The sequence below is a fragment of the Delphinapterus leucas genome, chromosome 1 (genome assembly GCF_059928025.1).
Source record: "Delphinapterus leucas isolate spDelLeu-1000000601 "Yukka" chromosome 1, BTC_Dleu_Yukka2, whole genome shotgun sequence".
NCBI lineage: Eukaryota > Metazoa > Chordata > Mammalia > Artiodactyla > Monodontidae > Delphinapterus > Delphinapterus leucas.
This window is the reverse complement of record NC_143129.1, coordinates 36,914,651-36,936,499: the sequence shown is the minus strand read 5'-3', so window position 1 is coordinate 36,936,499 and position 21,849 is coordinate 36,914,651. Positions and strand designations below refer to the sequence as shown.

Here is a 21,849-nt window from a genome sequence, read left to right as displayed (position 1 = left end):
TACCGCAAAAACAAACAAAAAAAATAATGATGTTTTTAAATGTACTTTTAACTTCAGATAAACTGATTTGTAGTAGTGTGTATGCCTTTATGTCTATCTTCTTTCACACAACTCAACATTTGTGATAGTAATTCATGTTCTTTTTTGTAGCATTACCTTGGTCATTTTCATTCTATTGTATGAATGTATCACAATTTATTCTACTGTAAGTATTCTAAAATTAATCCATTTTAGAATAAATGGCATTTGTTCGTCTGACTGATATGAATAGCATAACTCTAAATAGTCTTGTGCTTGTTTCTTGGAACACATGTGCATATATTTCTATCTCCTAATTCTCAAAATTTGGTGTTATGCTATATCCCACACTCATGTTTCTGTGGAATTCAAAGATATATTCTTATGAAAGAAAGTTGGAAAGGAAGGACAGGCTGAGGTAACATAATAGAACCAGATGTACTGAATTGGTTGCCTGATTGCAGTCTCACAGATTTTTGTTTCAGTATCTAATGGGTTAAGCTGAGTTCCTTCACGTGTCACTGAAACAAATGAATAGAAGAAGTAAATGATCAGTGTCATCTTTATCGTTACTAATTCTTTGTTTAACCTTTGGTAATATGGGTGAGATGCAATGCCTTCCTGCTCTTATGCTTGGTTCAACCATTTTTATTGCATTATTTCTGTTCTTTTGTCTAGCTAAGTTTTTCCCATCACAGAATATGCTGTTCCCTTTGCCTGAAATATGTTCTTATTGTAAAACTTTGGTCGCATGACTAACTCCTTTTGTTATTGAGGTAAAGCTGACGTACAGTGTTAGTTGCAAGTGTATGACCTAATAGTTCAGTATTTGTATACACCACTAAGTGATCACTATAATAAGTCTAGTTACCCTCTGTCACCTTACACAGTTACAAACAATTTTTTTTTCTTGTGATAAGAACTTCTAAGATTTACTATCTTAGCTTCTTTCAAATATGGAACTCCTCCCTTCCTTCTCAGGATCATTTCATCTGAACTCGGAAATCTTCTTTGATAGTCCTACTGCCCCCAGTCACACTCTATTACATTTACCCCTTATAATTGCTGTTAGTTAATTCATCTCTTTAATGGTTATCTTGTTTATAGTTTATTCTTTTTTCTGGTCCCTCCTTTCCCTGCCTTCCAGAAATATAAGCACCAGGAATCTCATTTCTTTTGTAGAACAAGTTAGCTACAGTATGTGGAACAATACCAGTTCATAATAGGTGCTCAATAAATGTCTAATGAATAAATGGAAGAAAGGAAGGTAGAGGTTTGGAAGGAGGCCAAGCAGTAAAGAGACTATTTGCATGTTTCAAAAATGCTATAATTCTTCATGACAGGTGTAAAAGAGGAGATTTGTGGATTCAGATCTTATAAGGAGACTAAGCAATCAAAGATACCAAACCATTGAAGGTTAGAAAGAAGCAGGGAGCTCAGTGTTTCCACACAGTGAGGCAGGCTGAAAGCAATAAGGGAAACCAAAAGCCCAGGACGGTGTGTGACTGTCATTCCAATGTTCTATATATCTCTTTGCCAAGCTATACATACATGAATTCCTAACAGTCTGACTAATGTTCATCTCAAAGAAAGAATCTGAGTCAAAGTGACCTCAGGGTTACTAGCCATGGAGACAGAGGAGGGAGAGTGTGGTCATTAGATGCTGTTGTCAAAGAACAAAGGAGGGACAAAAAATAGAAGTTTGGTGCTCTCCCACATTGATTTGGAGGAAATTGGCCAACATCCAATGTGAGCAAGGCAGTTGGGTAACCCTGGGAGAATGAGTCGTCTTGGCAGGCTCTGCAGAAGTGCCTGCTTGTGTCAATCATCACTGTAATGACAGATACCAAGGGTCAATATTTACAAGGGTCCACTAGGATGAGTAGTAAGATGAGTCTAGGAGTGGTCCCCAGGAAATCACAGAGCAGTGAGGCTCATAGAAGAGATATAAATTCCAGGAGTTGACCAAACTGTTAGCTATAAAGGAAATGTATATTTAACACATGAAGAAAAGAGAGCCAAGTACTACTGTAGGCAGATCCAATAGGAATGTAATATAATACTTGTGGTTACAGACAGGGAAAATGTTTAAATATCTGTAGTGTCAAACTGCCATATATTAACCCTTTAGTCAAACACGGTTTCTACCCATTTAGGCTATTTTCCTTCCCTGCCAAAGATGGCAACTTTCATTTTACCATGTTAGTGAGTAAGGGAAATGACTCATTTTACAGACAACTTGGCAAGACTATAAGTAAGAAAAGGAGGGCATGAACTGTGTCCTGTAGGTAACAAAATGCTTTTCTAAAGTCATTGCTGGGGAAATAGTAAAACATTACAACCCAGGAAGTCCAGGTAAATTATATGAGAGAGTAGTCAGTAGATGTCACAGGGGAAAAATACAAGCATTTCTGAGAGGAAAAGTAAAAGGCTTTGACGTGATGTCTCTGACACCTAAGTGGAGCAGAGAATCTGAGGCAGAGATCCATGCCTCTCATTTGTGAGAGCTCGAATAGGGAGGGTTGTGCTGAGTAATTTTGCTTGGCAATGAAATTAATACCTCCCTCCTCTTCCCCTCCCCCCCAAAAAAGCAAAATTAAACTAGGTAGCAGAGGTAGATCATCTCCCTCCTAAAGCCAACTCAGCATTCCACAGCATTTATACATCAAATTCCAAGAACTAGGCTATAAAATGTGGAGTTCATTTTGCCACCTTGCAAAAGGAGCTTCAGCTTCTCATTTCTCTTACCTTGTGCTGAGGAGGCCTTGAATGGGTCGTTCCTGAGGACCAAAGAGACCCAAAGAGTGATAATGGCATCCCAACCTTGATCTCTGTCTCCACTAAGAACTGCCAAGCCCTGTGGGCCTTGAGGAATTTTCTGTTTCTCCCCCAATCTCTAGGAACAAAGGTGTGACTGACTCTTTCAACTGAGTGACTCTCAAGGATCTGTAGAGAATGAACTCTTTCATTAAAGTAGCACAGGAAATCCCAATGCTAAGAGGAGAAGCCAGTCTCAGTACAACCCTATGAAACATCTTATTTTCTAGTCTAGGGGTAAGGCAATGAAAATTCTCAGTTCCTGCCTCATTTAGAGGTAGTACAGGTCAGGACTTCCCTGGTGGTGCAGTGGTTAAGAATCCGCCTACGCATGCAGGGGACATGGATTCCATCCCTGGTCCGGGAAGATCCCACATGTCGCAGAGCAACTAAGCCCGTGCACCACAACTATGGAGCCTGTGCTCTAGAGCCCATGAGCCACAACTACTGAGCCCACGTGCCACAACTGCTGAAGCCCACATACCTACAGCCCATGCTTCTCAACAAGAAAAGCCACTGCAATGAGGAGCCCATGCACTGCAAGGCAGAGTAACTCCCACTCGCCCCAACTAGGGAAAGCCCGCCCGCATCAACGAAGACCCAACACAGCCAAAAATAAATAAAATAAATTTCAAAAAATGTTAAGGGTGAAGGGTTTTTTTTTTTTAAAAAAAAAAAAAAGGTAGTACAGGTCAGAGAATAATTGAATTTCAGAGCTGAAACGGATATTTCTGACTACCTACTGTAATCACCTCACCTTCCTGTTAAGGATATTACCAGGAAGGAGAAGTGACTTATACAGTTCATCCCATCATGGGTTTATGTAATGTCTATTTACATAGCACCAAACATACTTTTACCAGGCACTTCATTATTGGTTTAACGGATAAAATATGACTAAGACTTGATTCTTGCCCTCAGGAACTTGCTATCAATTGGGCAGTTAAGATGAGTAAACCGAGAAAGGCATTGCCATAGTACAAAAGAGGACAGTGTACACAGTGGTTAAGAGTACAGGCTGTGGGTTGAAGCTATCTGAGTTCAAACACAATACCACTGCTCACACGTTGGATGGCCTTGGGCAACTGAGTTCACTTTACTATGCTTCAATTTCCTTTTCCATGAAATGTTGATAACATTAGCATTTATCTTATAGGGTTACTTGATGATTAAGTGAGAAAATATATACTCAATGCTTAGTAAAATATTTAGTAGTAGTAATCGATCAATAAATGTATTATTATCAGTAGTAGGTGCAATAGAGTAGGAACATCATCATTATTATTAGATTCCAGGTGTGGTAGTTTAAAAAGAAAGCTTCCCAGCAGTGGGATTAATAGTCCATGATTATATTAAGGTTTAGGAAGAGTGTTCTGGCAAAAGGGGTTAAATTATTTTCTGGTTTCCTGGACTTTGACTTTGTGGAGGCTTCTGAATGTCAAGGTTTTGGCTAGAGCTGTAACTGAATTGCAAACATAATTCTCATGCTCGTGATGATCCTGGGTTTATATGCCATGTGTTCCAGAAAATGGCAGTGAAGTTTATGAGGAAGAAACAGCTCTTTCTCTTTCATACAAAGGTGAAGTTTCAGTTGGAAGTGTAGCTTCCTAGGGTGTTTGTTCTTACCCCACTGACCCAAACAGAGTGAACTATATGACAACAGGGTGTATATCACAGTATGTCATAGAGATGTAAGTTGGTAACATTTTGTATCTTCCACTGTAGGCTGTAAGTATTCTGAGGTCTGGGATGTAGCAGTTATCTATTGCTGAGTAACAAACCACTCCAAAACTTAGTGACTGTTTTAGTGACTAAAACAACAGGAGTTATGGAATTTGCATTTCAGGCAGGGCTCTGTGGGGATGACTTGTTCTGCTCCATGCTTGACTTGAGGCTGAGATCCACTTTCTAGATGGCTCACTCATGTGGCTGGCAAGGTGGTGATGGCTTTTGGTAGTGAACTCAATCAAAACTGGAGTACTCATTTCTTGCTGGCTGCTTATTTGGGTTTCCTTACAGCATGGCTACCACCTCAGAGCAGTCAGACTACTTACATGGTAACTTATTGCCACTTGTGAGTGTCACAGAAGTACCAGGCAGAGACTGTGTGGCTTTGTAAATCTAGCTTCAGGAGTCAAATAATGTTACTTCTGCCATAGTTGCAAGTGCATCCACATTCAGGGGGAAAGAACATAGGCCCTCATCCCTCTATGGTGGAAATGTCAAAGTTACATGGTGAGAAGTACATGTGGGTATGACTCTGTTGAGAAACACAATCTGCCAAAAATGCCACTTCCGTTTTGCCCACCAGAGTGTCCAGAACAGTGGTGACACAACACGGGTACTTAATAAATATAGCTCTGAATGAATTATAGCACTGAATACCTTGAGTGAATGAAAATAAATGAATAATTTACTATTGTTACCCCAGTTCCTGACCCTTTCTGAATGACACGGATATTAGTATCAAACTTGGCTCCTGGCTTGAAATTTTGCTCTTTAATCTGGGCACTTACTTATGTATGTCTATAGTTGATGTTGGAGTCTTAAACTCCTTTGGGGAATAAGGAAATGATTACAAAGACAGAGCGGTAGTGCCTTTGAAGAAAAGTAATTTGAATAAGTGAGGTAGAATTTGGTTGTAAAGATTTATCAAGTCGTCAAAGAGAGGAAAATAGTTCTGAAGGAGGAAAATAATTGATGATGAACCAGCGTGGTTGTGATGAAGGAAACAATATGATGACAAGAGATCGGGCAGCTTCTAGGGGAACAGCAGCCAAAAGAATCATCGGCAAAACTCTGTTTAATTAATGAACGGCAGAAGAAGAGGGTGCTCTAAAAAGATTAGAGATGGCACTTGAGGCTGTGCCTCCTGGGAAATATTGGATGACTGAAGTACTTCTGTGTGTGATGTGATTAAAATAATCAACTAGAATGTTGAACATTGAATCATGAATTTAAAAGATTTTGTCTGCCTGTGTAAAGCAAACATAAGACAGTCATTTTTGATTAATCTTGGGGAATAGGGAAGACCACCAATATAATGGTTGTTTCCAGAAGCCATAGTGGAAATGTCTTATTCTTTGTCCATAGCAACCTGATATATTATTGTCCATCAAGATTTTAACTCTGTGCCCTTATTATAAAATATATTTGGAGCTGACAGTTGCAACTTGAACTGTGTAACTTAGGATAAAAGGTACAGATTGTAAATTTCTCCTCTGTATCATCCATGATTATTTTTATTTTTTTAATGAAAATGAAAGAGTGTGTAATCTTGTTAGTAAGTGCAACTCCTCAAACTTCAGAACAGAAAAAAAAATAGAATTTTGTTGATTATGTCACTCTTGATCATTTTGCCATTGTCAAGTGTTTCTTGGATTCTTCCAGAATGTTGACATTTACCCAACTTTGATTGAAGTTAAGGGAAAACTGTATTCCCTTTTCATTTGCTTTTTATCATCCTTTTCTAAAATTTTGTTATAGGAAAAGAGGCACACAGGGATTTAGCTATAAGGCTTCTGAGTGTTATGAATTAACAAGAGAGCAGTATTATTCCCATATCTCTGATTCCTACTGTCGTGGTGGGAATGACCAATAATTACGTTTTTTTTCTTATTTCACTGTACTACAATAAATGCATGTTGCAGCTGAACGGGTTTGACAGAAAACATACTTCAAGTATGTGACTACATTTACAGTTATTTACATATTAATGGTATAGGATTTGGACATCATAATGTCATCACTGGCTTTAAAAAACACTTAGAATATTCTTTTAATTAAGTTTAGATTTGCTATGAGAGTTTGAAAATATAATTTGTGCCGAATTCTAAACCTGAGTAGTCAAAGACATTATTTAAAAGTTCTCATAAACTTTAAATTATGCTTCAGTTGATGTTTCTTGCTAAGCAGAACATTAATTTGGTTTTGCTGTATATAAATATATCAAAATTAAAAAGTAAATATTTTCATCGGCTCTTTAGACACTCGGATTAAGGTATCTGAAGCAGGCTGGTCAGGAACCTTTGACCTAGTAGTGGAGTTTACAGATATGGCAAACCCCTACGGCAGATTAAAACATTGCATACAAAGACACCAGCTAGGTCTTCAAAACACACCAAACGTCACTGCATAGTTTGTTAAGGTGATCATATAAGAGGGAGAAAAAATTCAGCTGGGGCTTTGGCTACAGAGTGAGACACTGCCGCCCCAAGCTACAGTACTTCCACTTCTTTGTTCTCACTAGTTCCTCACTTCCCACCAGCACCTTTCAGTAGAGTCCTAATCGCCACCTATAATTAGATTTTTATTTGTGCCTTAACATGCTTAACGTCCGCCTCCCTCAGACAGGGGATACCCTTGATGGAAAGACTATGGGTAATTTGTGTTTCCCTCTGAATCCCTGATACTTAGTATAGGACATCACATATAGTAGGCACTTCAGTTAATTTTTATTAAATGTTAAAAGATGCCATTTTGGGAAAGAGATTTCTCATTTAACCTTAATCAGAGCAGCATCAGGATTGGTCCCAGGCATAGACTTTAGAGCCTCAGTTTACATTCATATATATGTGAAATCATCAGCGCTGCCTTCTCTCAGGCAACAGAGTCACATGCGTTTAATTCAGGATCTGTTTTCTTTTTTTTTTTTTAACATCTTTATTGGAGCATAATTGCTTTACAATGGTGTGTTAGTTTCCGCTTTACAAAAAAATGAATCAGTTATATATATACATATGTTCCCATATCTCTTCCCTCTTGCGTCTCCCTCCCTCCCACCCTCCCTGTCCCACCACTCCAGGCGGTCACCAAGCACCGAGCTGATCTCCCTGTGCTATGCGGCTGCTTCCCACTAGCTATCTACCTTACGTTTGGTAGTGTATATATGTCCATGCCTCTCTCTCAGTTTGTCACAGCTTACCCTTCCCCCTCCCCATATCCTCAAGTCCATTCTCTAGTAGGTCTGTGTCTTTATTCCTGTCTTACCCCTAGGTTCTTCATGACATTTTTTTTTCCTTAAATTCCATATATATGTGTTAGCATACCGTATTTGTCTCTCTCTTTCTGACTGACTTCACTCTGTATGACAGACTCTAGGTCTATCCACCTCATTACAAATAGCTCAATTTTGTTTCTTTTTATGGCTGAGTAATATTCCATTGTATATATGTGCCACATCTTCTTTATCCATTCATCCGATGATGGACACTTAGGTTGTTTCCATCTCCGGGCTATTGTAAATAGAGCTGCAATGAACATTTTGCTATGTGACTCTTTTTGAATTATGGTTTTCTCAGGGTATATGCCCAGTAGTGGGATTGCTGGGTCACATGGTAGTTCTATTTGTAGTTTTTTAAGGAACTTCCATACTGTTCTCCACAGTGGCTGTATCAATTTACATTCCCACTAACAGTGCAAGAGGGTTCCCTTTTCTCCACACCCTCTCCAGCATTTATTGTTTCTAGATTTTTTGATGATGGCCATTCTGACCGGTGTGAGATGATATCTCATTGTAGTTTTGATTTGCATTTCTCTAATGATTAGTGATGTTGAGCATTCTTTCATGTGTTTGTTGGCATTCTGTATATCTTCTTTGGAGAAATGTCTATTTAGGTCTTCTGCCCATTTTTGGATTGGGTTGTTTGTTTTTTTGTTATTGAGCTGCATGAGCTGCTTATAAATTTTGGAGATTAATTCTTTGTCAGTTGCTTCATTTGCAAATGTTTTCTCCCATTCTGAGGGTTGTCTTTTGGTCTTGTTTATGGTTTCCTTTGCTGTGCAAAAGCTTTTAAGTTTCATTAGGTCCCATTTGGTTGTTTGGTCTTTAATCCATTTTGAGTTTATTTTTGTGTATGGTGTTAAGGAGTGCTCTAATTTCATTCTCTTACGTGTACCTGTTCAGTTTTCGCAGCAGCATTTATTGAAGAGGCTGTCTTTTCTCCATTGTATATTCTCACCTCCTTTATCAAAGATAAGGTGACCATATGTGGGTGGGTTTATCTCTGGGCTTTCTGTCCTGTTCCATTGATCTATATTCCTATTTTTGTGCCAGTACCATACTATCTTGATTACTGTAGCTTTGTAGTATAGTCTGAAGGAAAATATTTTTGTTGTTTTTCTATTAGTGATTATGAGCCCTCTTAACTCAAATACACTTGAATTTATACTTTTTGATCGAAATTATCATTACTTTTGGATCACCCCAGGTATAAGTTCCAATGATATTGTCCAAGTTAATTTATCTTATAGAAAATTTAGGATGGCTGCCCATTTCTGGTGTAGTGAATTTTCCAGTTCCTAACAGAATATCACCCACAGAGACTTGGCTGCTCCTTTCAACAAATGAAAGGGAACACACTAATTTCTTAGCTCATCCCAGGATACAAGACAGCACCATGAATCAAAGATCAGAGTTTTGCTTGATTCAGCCACCAAATGCCACTTTCTTCTCAGTGTCATATAGCGATGACACTTGGATCTCTGCTCATCCTGACTCTAGCCAAGAGATAATTGCTTGGACTGAAGCCTAGGCATGCAGTACACATTGGCTTCCTGTTGGGAACCACACTCAGAGAGAGAGAGTGTGTGTCAACCTTCGGTTCTTACGTAGCTTTTTCAAAGAATTCTTGACATCGATGATTCCTCCTTGCAATTTTTGGAATACTAAGACTATATAACAATTTATTAGGAGCCTCTTTAGCAACACCTAAAGACTGTGGGAAAGATGAAAAGAATGCACACAAAGGACAGGTGGACTTGCTGGGGCTCAGCGTGCTGTTTGCTCTGTTTGTATGTCATTTACTGCTGCTGGCAATTTTAAGAATATATTCTTCATTGGATATCTGAAATGAAATACGTTTGTCTCAACTTACCCTAATTCAGGCTTTGAAAAAGTTTATCTTACTTTGGAAAAATAGTTTAAGCAAAGCACTTGAGGGAAAACGGGTTAGAGAAAATGTCTCCAAAAACTCAATGTCTTCATTAGTAGAAGTTACCGCTACCCCACTCATCTTTTAGATACTGAAATCTGACCTAACAAAATGAAAAATAAATAATCTAATTAAATATCAGGGAACTCCAGTGGTTATTAAGTATAAATACAATTAATGAATACAAAAGGACTTTCATAGTACATTATATTTTACAATTATTTATAATAGAAATAAAATAAAGATAATAAAAACCTTGGAACCTTTATTAATTGTAAGAGTTTATAGTGCTTGCAGTTACTGTGTTTTGTTTTGTTTTATTTTCCTCAGAAAACAGGTTGAAACCTCTGAAACCTCAGAAAACAAGTTTCCTCAGAAAACAGATTGAAACAACCTGAAACCTCTAATTTATTTTATGAACTGCCAAATTTTGCAGAAGAGTCTAGGAACTCATCATGATTTGCCCCCTTCCAGAAATTCGTGTATTCCTCAGAAATGAATTCTACTTAAAACTTTCTGATTAATTCAATCATTTCTGAGTGTTCTGGGAAATAATTTATTTAATAATCTCTGCTTTGGAAAAGATATTTGGAAAAATGAAAAAAGAAAGAATCATTAATAGAGTATGAAATAGGTTTGTTAGTTGACCCCAAGGAGGGTGGGGGATTAGACTGTGGACGCAGAGTTTATAAGAGAAGAGGAAGAAATATGGAAGCAGTCATTATGAATACAGGAGGAAATCACATCTGTTAGAACTCATGGCCTGTGGCTATTCTGGACCACAGTTAGGAAAATGGTAAAGTAGATCTAGGTGGTAGACCAGGCGTATGACCCAAAGTAAATCCGTTGAACTGTGTGTGCCTAGACTCTTGAGCCTCAAAACATTCTCGTTCCTATTGGAAAAAAAAAACACTATTATTTTCTGAAACCACACACACACACACACTCTACAGTGCTCGTACACTGGGCATCTTTGCATTATTAGGAATTGATGGTAGGAAGAGCATCATAGCTCGACAGAGTGGAGAAGTGTTTGTGAGAAGTGTTTGTGATAGAAAGGATTTTCGTACTTTAGAAGGCAAGTGTGATCACAGAATTCTTAAATCATGGCAAAGAACTCATTTCTTTTTGCCCTGTCAGACATTTGGTATTTCAAAAATGAACAGCTCTTACATTTTTTCAGTTACAGCAAGGCCTTCTCATGACTGCCATGTCCTGGCTGCTGACCTTTGCTCCAGTGTCATCTGGTGTCACTTTCCACCTTGCTCGTCTCACTGCAGCTACTCTGTTCTTATTTTAGTTCTGTGCTCCAATCTCTTTTCCAACACCTAGCCTCACACTTTCCCCCAGAGGAAGAATCTTTTTCTTTCTTTCCCTTTCTTTCCTTCCTTTCCTTTCTTTAACCTGAATGCCTTCCTATCAGCCTTTCTGTCTTCCTTTCTCTTTTCTTTTTCTTTATTCTATCTCTCAGCTCCTTTTGTAATTAGTCCCTTCTCATGTTTCTGTCCTGCCTGACATGTTTCTTACTTGGAGATACTTTTCCTGTGCACCTCATCTAAGATGGGTTCCCCCGTCTTACCCTCAGCTGTTAACTGCCTCAATATCCCATTTTCACTTAAGAAGTAAGAATTTTTTATTCTGCACTTCTTTGATATTGATATTTACATCTATCAGAATAATTTAACTCTGGGACATGAATTCTTATGACTGTCTGAAAACATTCTGAGGGTGTATACCAAAGAGTTTCTGTTTTTCAAAACTGTTCATGAATCATTTTAATAAGTAAAACGAAGACAAGAACTACACATTTTCATTCATTCCAATTTCCATAGAATCAATCGAACAAATATTTTTTTCTCTGCAGAGAGATCAAGATGGTTTTCCTCCCAGATACTTTAGTTTTCTATTCTTAGATTTGTATGTATATATCTTTGAGTGTGTATGTGTGTGTGTATATATATATATACATATGTATATATGTAAAAACTGTATTTGCTCCCACTCAAATGTGGAAAGAATAAAATATGATGCTTTATTCCTCCATAAGTGTACTTCAGAAAAACTTAAACTTCCTAAGGGAATGTAATTCATTATGAGGTGAATACTCAGTGAAGTCATAGTTCACACTTACTATCAAGGTTATTCATCCCATCTCAAAGGGTGTTCCATCATTTCCTTCCCAATGTAGGCCCCCTCTAGGTGCACAGGGATACCTACCTGTGCCCAGAGATTTGACAAAGGGGCCTATGGTCTGCATGTTCTTCTCTTCCTGACTTATAATAAATTCTAGATTACCCATAAGTGATCTTAACTAGACTCTGAGTCATGGTTTCACATCTTGCTCTACCTGCTGCTGAAGTAGCTTAAAGCTGGTATAACTCATGGTCTTTTCAGAGTACAGTGGTTCCCTTTCTGCAGTAACTTGGCTCCATCTTGATTTTCTTTGCTTCAGATGCTCTGAGAGCATCTGAAATGCCTGCTTTCCAGGTCCTGGCATAGACTATTCATGTCAAGGCATCCATCCCATGGCTACCTATTCCCTTACCATGGTGGCCTCAGCCTCCCCAGGAAGTTTAGCTCTCAATCCTCAGCAATTCCACTGGGGGTGTACCAGGCCTTCTAGATCCCTCTCCAATCCTGTGCAGACCTGACAGTATCTCATGTCTACTCTCTTCTTAAACATATCAAGCCACTCTCTTTCCTTAGCTATAAACAACAGCTAGCAAATCCTTTTCAGAGGGAAGAACTTTCAGGGTATTTAGCAAGTGAAGAGGCATCACCATGCAATTTAAAAAGCAGACCTTCAAAGCAAAATAATTTTCTAGGTACCTCTCTTGCAAGAAGAGGTTTTTTAAAAGTTATATATAAATGACTGTGAGACCACTAACTAAAATACACATCTAATTAATATATTTTTTTTAATCCAACACTGCCTTCTACCTTGTTAGGTACAAGATCCCTTGGAATTTTGAGATTCTGATATTGTTGTTGACATAGGATATTAGATAAGTTTTTTCTAATAGGAAAAAAAATAAGTCAGCATTGAGACTTGAAGCTGAATAGTGACTGTGTTATTCTGTGCTGAACTTGCTCTATTTTTACCTGAGGTAACAAACTTCATGGCCAAGCCTTCATGGTAGAATGGGCACAAAGAAAGAAATTGGCTTACCAGTAAGAAGAGGTACTAGGAAAGTGTTTTAAATTTTGACATCTGGTATCATATATTATGTTTAGTTTGGACAGAGTAGTCTTTTTTTATTCACTATGACTGGCCTCACCGGTCAATTAATGACAGAAATAATTTAAAGAGGGGAGTCATTTAAAAATGTTTGATATAGATGTACTATTTTAACTGTCATTCACTTTATAATAATTTGAAGCAGGGCTACATTTACTGTTATTTGGTTTTTGTTTTTGTTTTATTTTGTTTCTTAACATGAATTTACTTATCTTGTATAAACTGTATTTATAATGCATTGTCTTTTATTTCCATGTTGTTTGTCTTTTTTAAGTGAAATGAGAACGTAAATGTATTTGTAAAATGATCCAAGAGTATAATCCTCATAGATTTTATATTCCTCTGCCTAATTTTTTAAATTTATGTTTTTCTATACATAATTCAAGACTTTGTTTGTAACCTGCTTAAGTATTTTGAAACCATTAAGCACAGACTTCAAAAGAACTGCTCTTTCCATGCTCATATTCCATTAGGTTATATAAATAACAAAGAAGTAATAAAAAGGACACCTGGGGGAAAAATTGAGAAAAAGCACAAATTATTCTTGATAAACATGCAGCTTATGTGGTGGTGGCAGAAATGGGAGAGTATTAGACCATAATTTAGTATCCTGGTGCAGTCCTTGGTTGATGAACGTAAGTTTTAAGTCTTGCAAAGAAAATTGATATTCTTAGTTAACCCAATAGGTTAGTTAAATTGAGACCAGTTAAAAGGGCTTCTCCCATGTTTACACACATTTTATATAATCATATCAATCATGCATGTATTTTGTATTTCTTTTCTTTTGTCTTTTAGCTTGGTTGAATTCAGTAGCCTTCTGGAGCCCCTTCTCCTGGACACCTACTCAACTATGTGTTGGGAAGACCAAGGTGAATAAGGACTGGACTCTGAATGCAGTGAGGGTCTAAAAGGGAGATAACAAACACTCATCCATGTTTTATGTAGTAAATCCCACCAAGCACAAAAACTAAAAGTACATCGTTTCACATATTAAAAATAGGCCCCTATGTCACTTATTCTTATGCCAGTTTTTCTTCAGTATTTTATGTAAAATTTTACTTGATAATTTAGATCAAGTTTTAAAGATGTAAAAATATCTGGATAATAGTATGTGCCCTTATCACTAATTGTCAGTCTACATCAGCTACTATTTATTTTAAAGTACTTCATTCCAGTGTGAGGAGGGTTACATTTAAATATTTCTCAGTCTCCTGAGATTTCTGATTCATATATGTAGCTCTGAAATACTGTGAGCAGGGTGCCATTCAATGCTTTTATGGAGTTTTTTTTTTTTTTTTGCTGCTCGTGAACTGCTATGTGCCAGATGCCCCATTCATAACATCTCTTAACTCTGATAATGAGTAGATGTCATTATTTTGCCTTCCAGCACTTCTGATCAATATCAGGCTAATATTATTTTCTCTCTGATTTTCCTTTATATTTTCAAAATTTATAGCAAACACAAAATGAAGTAATTATTTAATGTTTAACACAGTACAGTTTTTTTTTTGACTGCCCTCTAAGCCCTTGCAACTAGGATCGACTTTATTACAAGTTTAAAAAATTATGAAAATATTTTAGCATAAATATTTATTTAGTGGTACCCTTAACAGTGAATTTATGAGTTTTTTAGGCTACTTTTCAAACTCATTTTAGTTTCAATTAAGATTTGGTGGAATATTTTTTAAACTCATATAAGAAAATATAAGACCTAAAAAGGAAATGTAAGTCACATTCTTTAGAATTATCTTTCTGTTTATACCTAGTATTTCTTAGTTATCAGAATAAAATTGTGAGCCCAGTGCCTGACACATATTTGGCACTCAGAAAAGTGTATTAAATGAATGCATTCAAACTGAAAGAACGTAACTGCTTAGTTGAGGCTTCTCTTGTTTTAGGTGTTTTTTTACAAGATTCTTTTCATTTTAAAAGAGATAATAGAGACTTTAGAAACTGAAAGGTAATGTTAATAGGAATCATAGCAATTATCTCGTCTATCTTCTCCAATTTTCAGATGGAGTTGACAAAGAAATTAAGTGATTTAACCAATGGCAAGTTAAATAGACTTCAAACTTTCAGATGTATTATTAAGCCATGTAGTTAATTTGGTTCAAAGTTTTGATTTAACCAACATGTATTAAGTATGTGTAATGATGAAGGCACTCTAATGAGCGCCAAGCTTAAAAAAAAAAAAGAAACACGAAATTCCTACCCAAAGTTTGTAAACTACGGACTAGTATTTGGGAACCACTGAAATTTGATTCTTAGGCTCAGGACTGGAGTCTGGGCGGGCGATACTGATTTGAGAGTCATTAGTATACACTTGTAATTGAACGGATGCAGTGAATGAGATCACACAAGAGGAAATAAAACAAAAGAAATAGTAGAACTAGTGGATTCCTGGTGAAGACGTATTTATAAGATGATACAAAGAGAATCAAGGGGGAAAAGAGACATATAAAAGGAGTGAGAATCAGATGATAAATAGTTCCTTGAAAATCAAGGGACAAAGAGAACCAGGTAGTAAATGATGGGAGGTTTCTTGTACCTTGCAGAAAACTCAATTATGATGAAGACTTAAAAGACACTATTAAAATCAGACATTCAGCATCACTGGGGATTCTTGCAAAAGTGCTTTGCTACAAAGGGAGTAACATATGAGCCACAATGAAGATTGCAAATTCTTGGAAAGAAGGAAAGAGGAGGAAAGAAATAATACAAATAAAAGACCAGCATTTTCCAGAATGAGTTCTGCTATCTTCACAGGTTTTAGTAGCTATTACTTGAAAAATATAAAAGAGAGCGTTGGGGTAGAGAGTTCACTTGTGAGATATCTTGAGGAAACAATTTAAAAAGTTAATTTTGCTGCAGGACTTCAGAAAATTTATTTGGCAAATGGGAATGGAGAATATCCAAAAGAGGGTATATTTGGTCATCTATTTTCTTTAAAAAAAAAAAACACTTTTTGGGATTACTATTCTATATTAGTCACTTGGGAAATTTTGCTTTGGAATAAAAAGAAAAAGCCAAGATATTTAACACTAATAGAAAAAGAAAGAAGAGAAAGAAACAACAGGAATTCAAAAAAAATTCTCCAGCTTTATTAAGATATAATTGACATATAACATTGTGTAAGTTTAAGGTATACAATATGTTGATATGATACATTTATATATTGCAAAATGATCACTACCATAGTACTAGCTGACACCTCCATCATGTCACGTAACTACCATTTCTTTTTTGTGGTGAGAACATTTAAGGTCTACTCTTAGCAACTTTCAAGTATATTAAACAGTTTTATTAGCTAAAATCACTGTAACGTAATTAGACCCAGAGAACTTATTCATCTTAAAACTGGAAGTTTGTACTCTTTGGCTGACATCTCCTGATTACCCCCAACCCCCTGCCTCTAGTAACCACCATTCTAGTCTCTGTTTCTATGAATTTGACTTCTTAAAAATTCCACATATAAGTGATATCCTACAGTATTTGTCTTTCTCCAACTTACTTCAGTTAGCATCGTGCCCTCAAAGTCCACCCATGTGATAGGTTGAAAGAAACCTTGTTTGTGTTGAGGTGTGAATCCCTTCTACTCCAGGATAAGTTTGATTAGATTTGAAAGCCCAAATATTGGAATTTCAATATGTTTAAAGGTTCAGTGCAAATAAAGACCTTCTGAAGTCAAGTGTACACTCAGATAGTGACAGAGCCATGCAACAGAATTTCTATTCATTTGTGTTTTCTTCACAAAGACATCCAGGAAAGATGCATCAAAGGGAAAACCTAGCAGAAAATCTTAAACCAAAATAATTGGTGAGGCTGATTAAGAGAGGAGAAAGCGTAAAGCAAAGAAACTTAGTAAGTACTTTTTTCCAGCTTTATTTCGATATAAATGATATATAACATTGGGTAAATTCAAGGTGTACAACATGTTGATTTGATACACGTATATATTGCAAAGTAATTACTACCATAACATTAGCTAATACCTGAATCATGTAGCATAATTTCCATTTATATTTTGTGGTGAGAATATTTAAGATATACTCTCGTAGCAACTTTCAAGTATATAATACAGTATTATTAACGTAAATTACTATACTGTACATTAGATTCCCCAGAACTTATTTATCTTATAACTAGAAGTTTATAACCTTTGACCAACATATCACTTCTCTGCCACCTCCCAGCTCCTAGTAACCACCCTTTTTTTCTCTGTTTCTACAAGTTTTATGAATTTTGGGTTTTGTTTGTTTGGTTTTTTTAGATTCCATATGTAAATGAGATCATACAATATTTGTCTTTCAGTGTCAGGCTTATTTCATTTAGCATAGTGCCCTCAAGTTCTATCCATGTTGTCACAAATGGCAAGGTGTCTTTCTCATGGCTGAATAATATGTACATATGTATATACACCCCCCACCTCATCTTTATTCATTCGTCTGCTGAGGAACACTTAGGTTGTTTCCATATCTTGGTTATTGTGAATAATGCTGCAATGAACATGAGAGTGCAGATATCTCTCCCAAGATCCTGTTCCCATTTCCTTTGTATATATACCCAGAAATGGGATTGCTGGATCATGTAGTAGTTTTATTTTTAATGTTTTGAGGAACCCTCTTAGTTTTCCATAGTGGCTGCACCAAGTTACATTTTCACCAATGGTGCAGGAGAGTTCCTTTTCTCTACATCTTCGCCAACACTTGTTGTTTCTCGTCTTTCTGATAATAGTCATTTTGACAGGTATGAGATGGTATCTCATTGTGGTTTTGCATTTTTCCGGTGATTACTGATGTTGAGGACTTTTTCATGTACCTGTTTGACTGTCTTCTTTGAAAAAAATAAAGAAGATTGAAATCATATCAAAAGCCTTTTCGCACCACAGTTGCATAAAACTAAAAGCTTTCCTAGTTTCCTAGTTTCTCCTAGTTTACCAGGAGAAAACTGAAAAATTAATCAATATGTGGAGATTAAACAGCATGCTACTGAACAACCAGTGGGTCAAGGAAGAAATCAAAAGAGAAATCAAAACCATTTCTTGAGACAAATAAAAATGAAAATACAATATACCAAAACTTATGGAATGCATCTAAAGCAGTTCTAAGAGGGAAGTTTTTAGTGATAAATACCTACATGAAGAAAAAAGAAAGATCTCAAATAAACAACCTAATTTTACAACTCAAAGAACTAGAAAAAGAAGAACAAACTATGACCAAAGTTAGTGGGAGGAAAGAAATAAAGATCAGTGCAGAAATGAATGAATGAGAGACTAAAAAGAAAATAGAAAAGATCCCTGAAACTTGAGTTTTTTTGAAAAGATAAACAAAACACACAGACCTTTAGCTAGACTTATCAAGAAAATAAAAGAGGATTCAAATAAACAAAATTATAAATGAAAGAGGGTACATTGCACGTAGATACCACACAAATGGAAAGGAATATGAGAAACTACTATGAACAATTATGCACCAACAAATGGACAAACTAGAAGAGATGAACACATTCTTAGTAAGTACTTCTACTGGTCTTACATTCCTGCTCATTTTCTGGCATTCCAAAATCTTATTTGAAATTTTGGACATAGACATTCTTAGAAGAATCCACTGGTTAACAAAGAAAATTTTGTTTCATACTTAAAATTTTCTTTTCAATTCATAGCTGCTTTTCTGTATGTGAGACATATTGTTTTCTTATATCAAGTGGATGCTGTCGGGAGTGATCTTCCATCACTTGTTCCTGTTTCTGGAACGTGGCTTGCTCTGTGGCTTGGCATTTTGGAGCTGTCCCTTTTAGACAAGTCTTGAATAAACCATCTTCTCACATAATTTGGCAGAAGCAAAATGGCATCCTCATGTAAAATGTCACCTGCTCTAGACTGGCATTATTCTTGAGATTATAAGTATTTGAATAATGCTCTAAGATTCCTCTCTGTTTATCTCAGAAATATTACTCCCTGATGGTTTCTAAGAGGATAGATTTGGTTATTTTATTAGGTCAAACTTTAATCCTTGATAGAGAGCAAAATATTTTAAAAACGGAGCCTAGGACAGATAAAGTTTGATTTAGTAATTAAACATTAGAGCTGGAAAGGAAAATAGAGTTCATTGAATTCAGTGATTAGTGAGATGACTCTAGAAGAATTTCTGTTTCAGTACCATTGTGGAGAAAGAAGGTAAGCTAAATTAGGGTTTTTGGTTCCTTGGTTTTCTCCCCTCATAGCATTTCTTTGGGTTTTTTACATTGTGTTCTTCTTTAGTAGATTAACATTTTATTTTAAAACAATAATTTAATATAAATATTTCATATTGAAAAGTTGGAAAATTAGTTTTTAAGGGATTAAATGATTTTCCCAAGTCATAACTCTACTAAAAGATACAATGGGAACTAGGACCATGGTTTCTTGTGTTTTAGTGCTTTTTGATTTTTATTTCATGTTTTTGTTCTATTAAAGATCTAAGAACCCAATTGGAATTCCATAATAGGACATGATGGCTTAAAAAAAATAGAAAGAATGAAAGAAAAGAGTTATAAAGAGAATTAAAATCATCAATAATTATTCTTGCCTACTGCATTTTTCCTTCAAATAATTATTTCTTCACCTGTTTATATTCTTCATACTGTATGTGATAAAGAATTTAAATAATAAAATAAAAATTTCCCCAAAATGTATTCATCTCGATCAGGGTTTCTCAACCTCAGCACTAAAATTTTGGAGTGACACATTTTTTTGTTGTTTGCTGTCCTATGCATTGTATAATGTTTAGCAGCATCCTTGGCCTCAACGCACCAGATACATGGAGATATGACAGTCTTTTACTCAGTCATGATAATCAGAAATGTCTCAGAGAATGCCAAATATCCACCAGAGACAATACTACCCCTGGTTGAGAACGATTGATCTAAATAATGCACAGTCTATATCCAAACTGAGACACCAAACTGAAGATAATCTTACCATATGTTAGCTATTGTGAGTAGACATTTGTTCCAAGATTTTAAGCAGTCCATTGTGATATTTTAGAAATTCTAAGGAAAACAGTCGTGGCTGTAAGAAGTGAGGCAGGTGTGGGAGTCAAGCCTTAATGCAAGCAGGTGAAGTGGGCTGCATGAGTGTTGACTATGTGCTTGGTGGGTGTGGAGAGTCCACAAGAATATTTAATATTCTAATTTAATTGAACTCAGTTCTTGTTAACTTTTTGTATTATGTGACCCTACATGTAATAGGCAAAAAGAGTTAAATATTTGTCTTTGATGGCTGGACAAGGCAGTCAGACTCTAGAGTAGAGTATGGTGGTGGTGATGGGGATTTTAAGCTTGCCACTTTGATGTCCAGATGTGTCTTAGAATGGAAGATGGAAAAAGTAATGAAGAAAGGGTTATCTTGAGGACTAGCTTTCCCTAGTTACAATAAAAGGGAATTATTTTTTGTTTTTTGTTGTTTTTTTTACTTTGTATTATTGAACAGCTATTAATCCCAGTGTGGAATTGTTCCTCTATCACCCACATAGTTCTCTTGAGTCTCTCAGCCACAGTGTCTGATCACTTCCTGGTGTAAAGCATGACTCAGCTTTGCCCAACTAGATTACTTTCATGCTATTTTCTGTACTTGTTCTATGGTCATTGGCATAGAGGTAACTATTACTTTAGCATTTTGACCTGTAATGATTTTATAAAGCGGCTGGGACAGTGATTATCTTGCCTGTCAATGCAAAGAGCCTAGCCACAACAGGAGAGAACTAAGCCACCAAGCAAAAAGATACAAAGGCAAACAGACCCTGAACGATAAAGCACCTCAAGACTTCTTTAATCACCTGGATCCAGCTGTATCTGAAGCTCAGGTTGCCCCTTGGACATCCAGCTACATGAGTCAACAAAGTAACCTTTTTTTTTTTTTTTTTTTTGCTTCATCTAGTTTGTGTTAGGTTTCCATCACTTACAATTGAAAGAGGTCTGCTGAGTATGGAGAATATTCCCATTGAGCAAATGTGAGCAAGGAATTGCAAATGCATAGAAATAAAATGACAGCTATACAGATGAAAGACTAACACGAAACAACAAGAAAAGCCCCTTGAACTTTAATGCAGGAATAATGAACAAATAAAGAGTATGTGTGAGCTATCTCACAAAAACCTGTTCTTCAAGGAGAAGCAAGGCATCAGAGAAAAATGACCTCATAACAGATTGAAATAGAGACGATAATGGAGGAGGAAAATGTCCAGAATCAAACCAGAGAGTGTGTCCTTCTATTCACATACTGTTTGCAAATTCTAATGATGGAGGACCAGTAATTGAGCTCACCTGTGTAAGAACTGTATAATTCATTTATTCAGCCAACATTTACAAATTATCAACCAAGAGGGAAGGATTCCAAGTTGTTAAACACCAAGTCTCTGAACTTAAGTCTTTATCTGAGATGTAAGTCTAGGGAGGGAAAAAAAAATTCAAGAAACCATGAATAGTATAAAAGCTATTGTAGGCAAGTGCAGAGTGAGACAGACAATTCACTCTATTACTTATGGTTTCTTCAATTGTAAGTGACAGAAAAAGGAATTCAAACTAGCTTAAGTAGGAAAAAAAATTTGCATGAGGTTGCATTCAGGTTTGAACTCCTGAGTCCATGCACAGCTGGTCTCCTGGTTTGAACTCCTGAGTCCATGCACAGCTGGACTCAGGAGTTCAAACCATGGCACCTGAATTCTATCTCCTTCTCTACCTCTTAATTTTGTTTGCTTCTGAGTTGTCTTTCCACATTGTTGCAAAGAAGACAATTAGCAGATCTGGGTTAATGTCATTAGAGGTCATGACTCCAAAGGTAAAGTTACCTCTTTTCCTCACAAGATA

General features: G+C 36.3%; 1 long non-coding RNA gene across 1 annotated transcript in view; it reads left to right on the top strand.

Moving 5' to 3' along the window:
• The window catches only part of LOC149750455 (uncharacterized), a 79,943-nt gene extending 60,137 nt beyond the window's left edge, over positions 1 to 19,806 (top strand). The window contains exon 4 of the long non-coding RNA XR_016392231.1: positions 13,801 to 19,806. This is a non-coding gene — a long non-coding RNA (uncharacterized LOC149750455). The remainder of the gene's footprint in view (positions 1 to 13,800) is intronic.
• Positions 19,807 to 21,849: the final 2,043 nt, after the last annotated feature.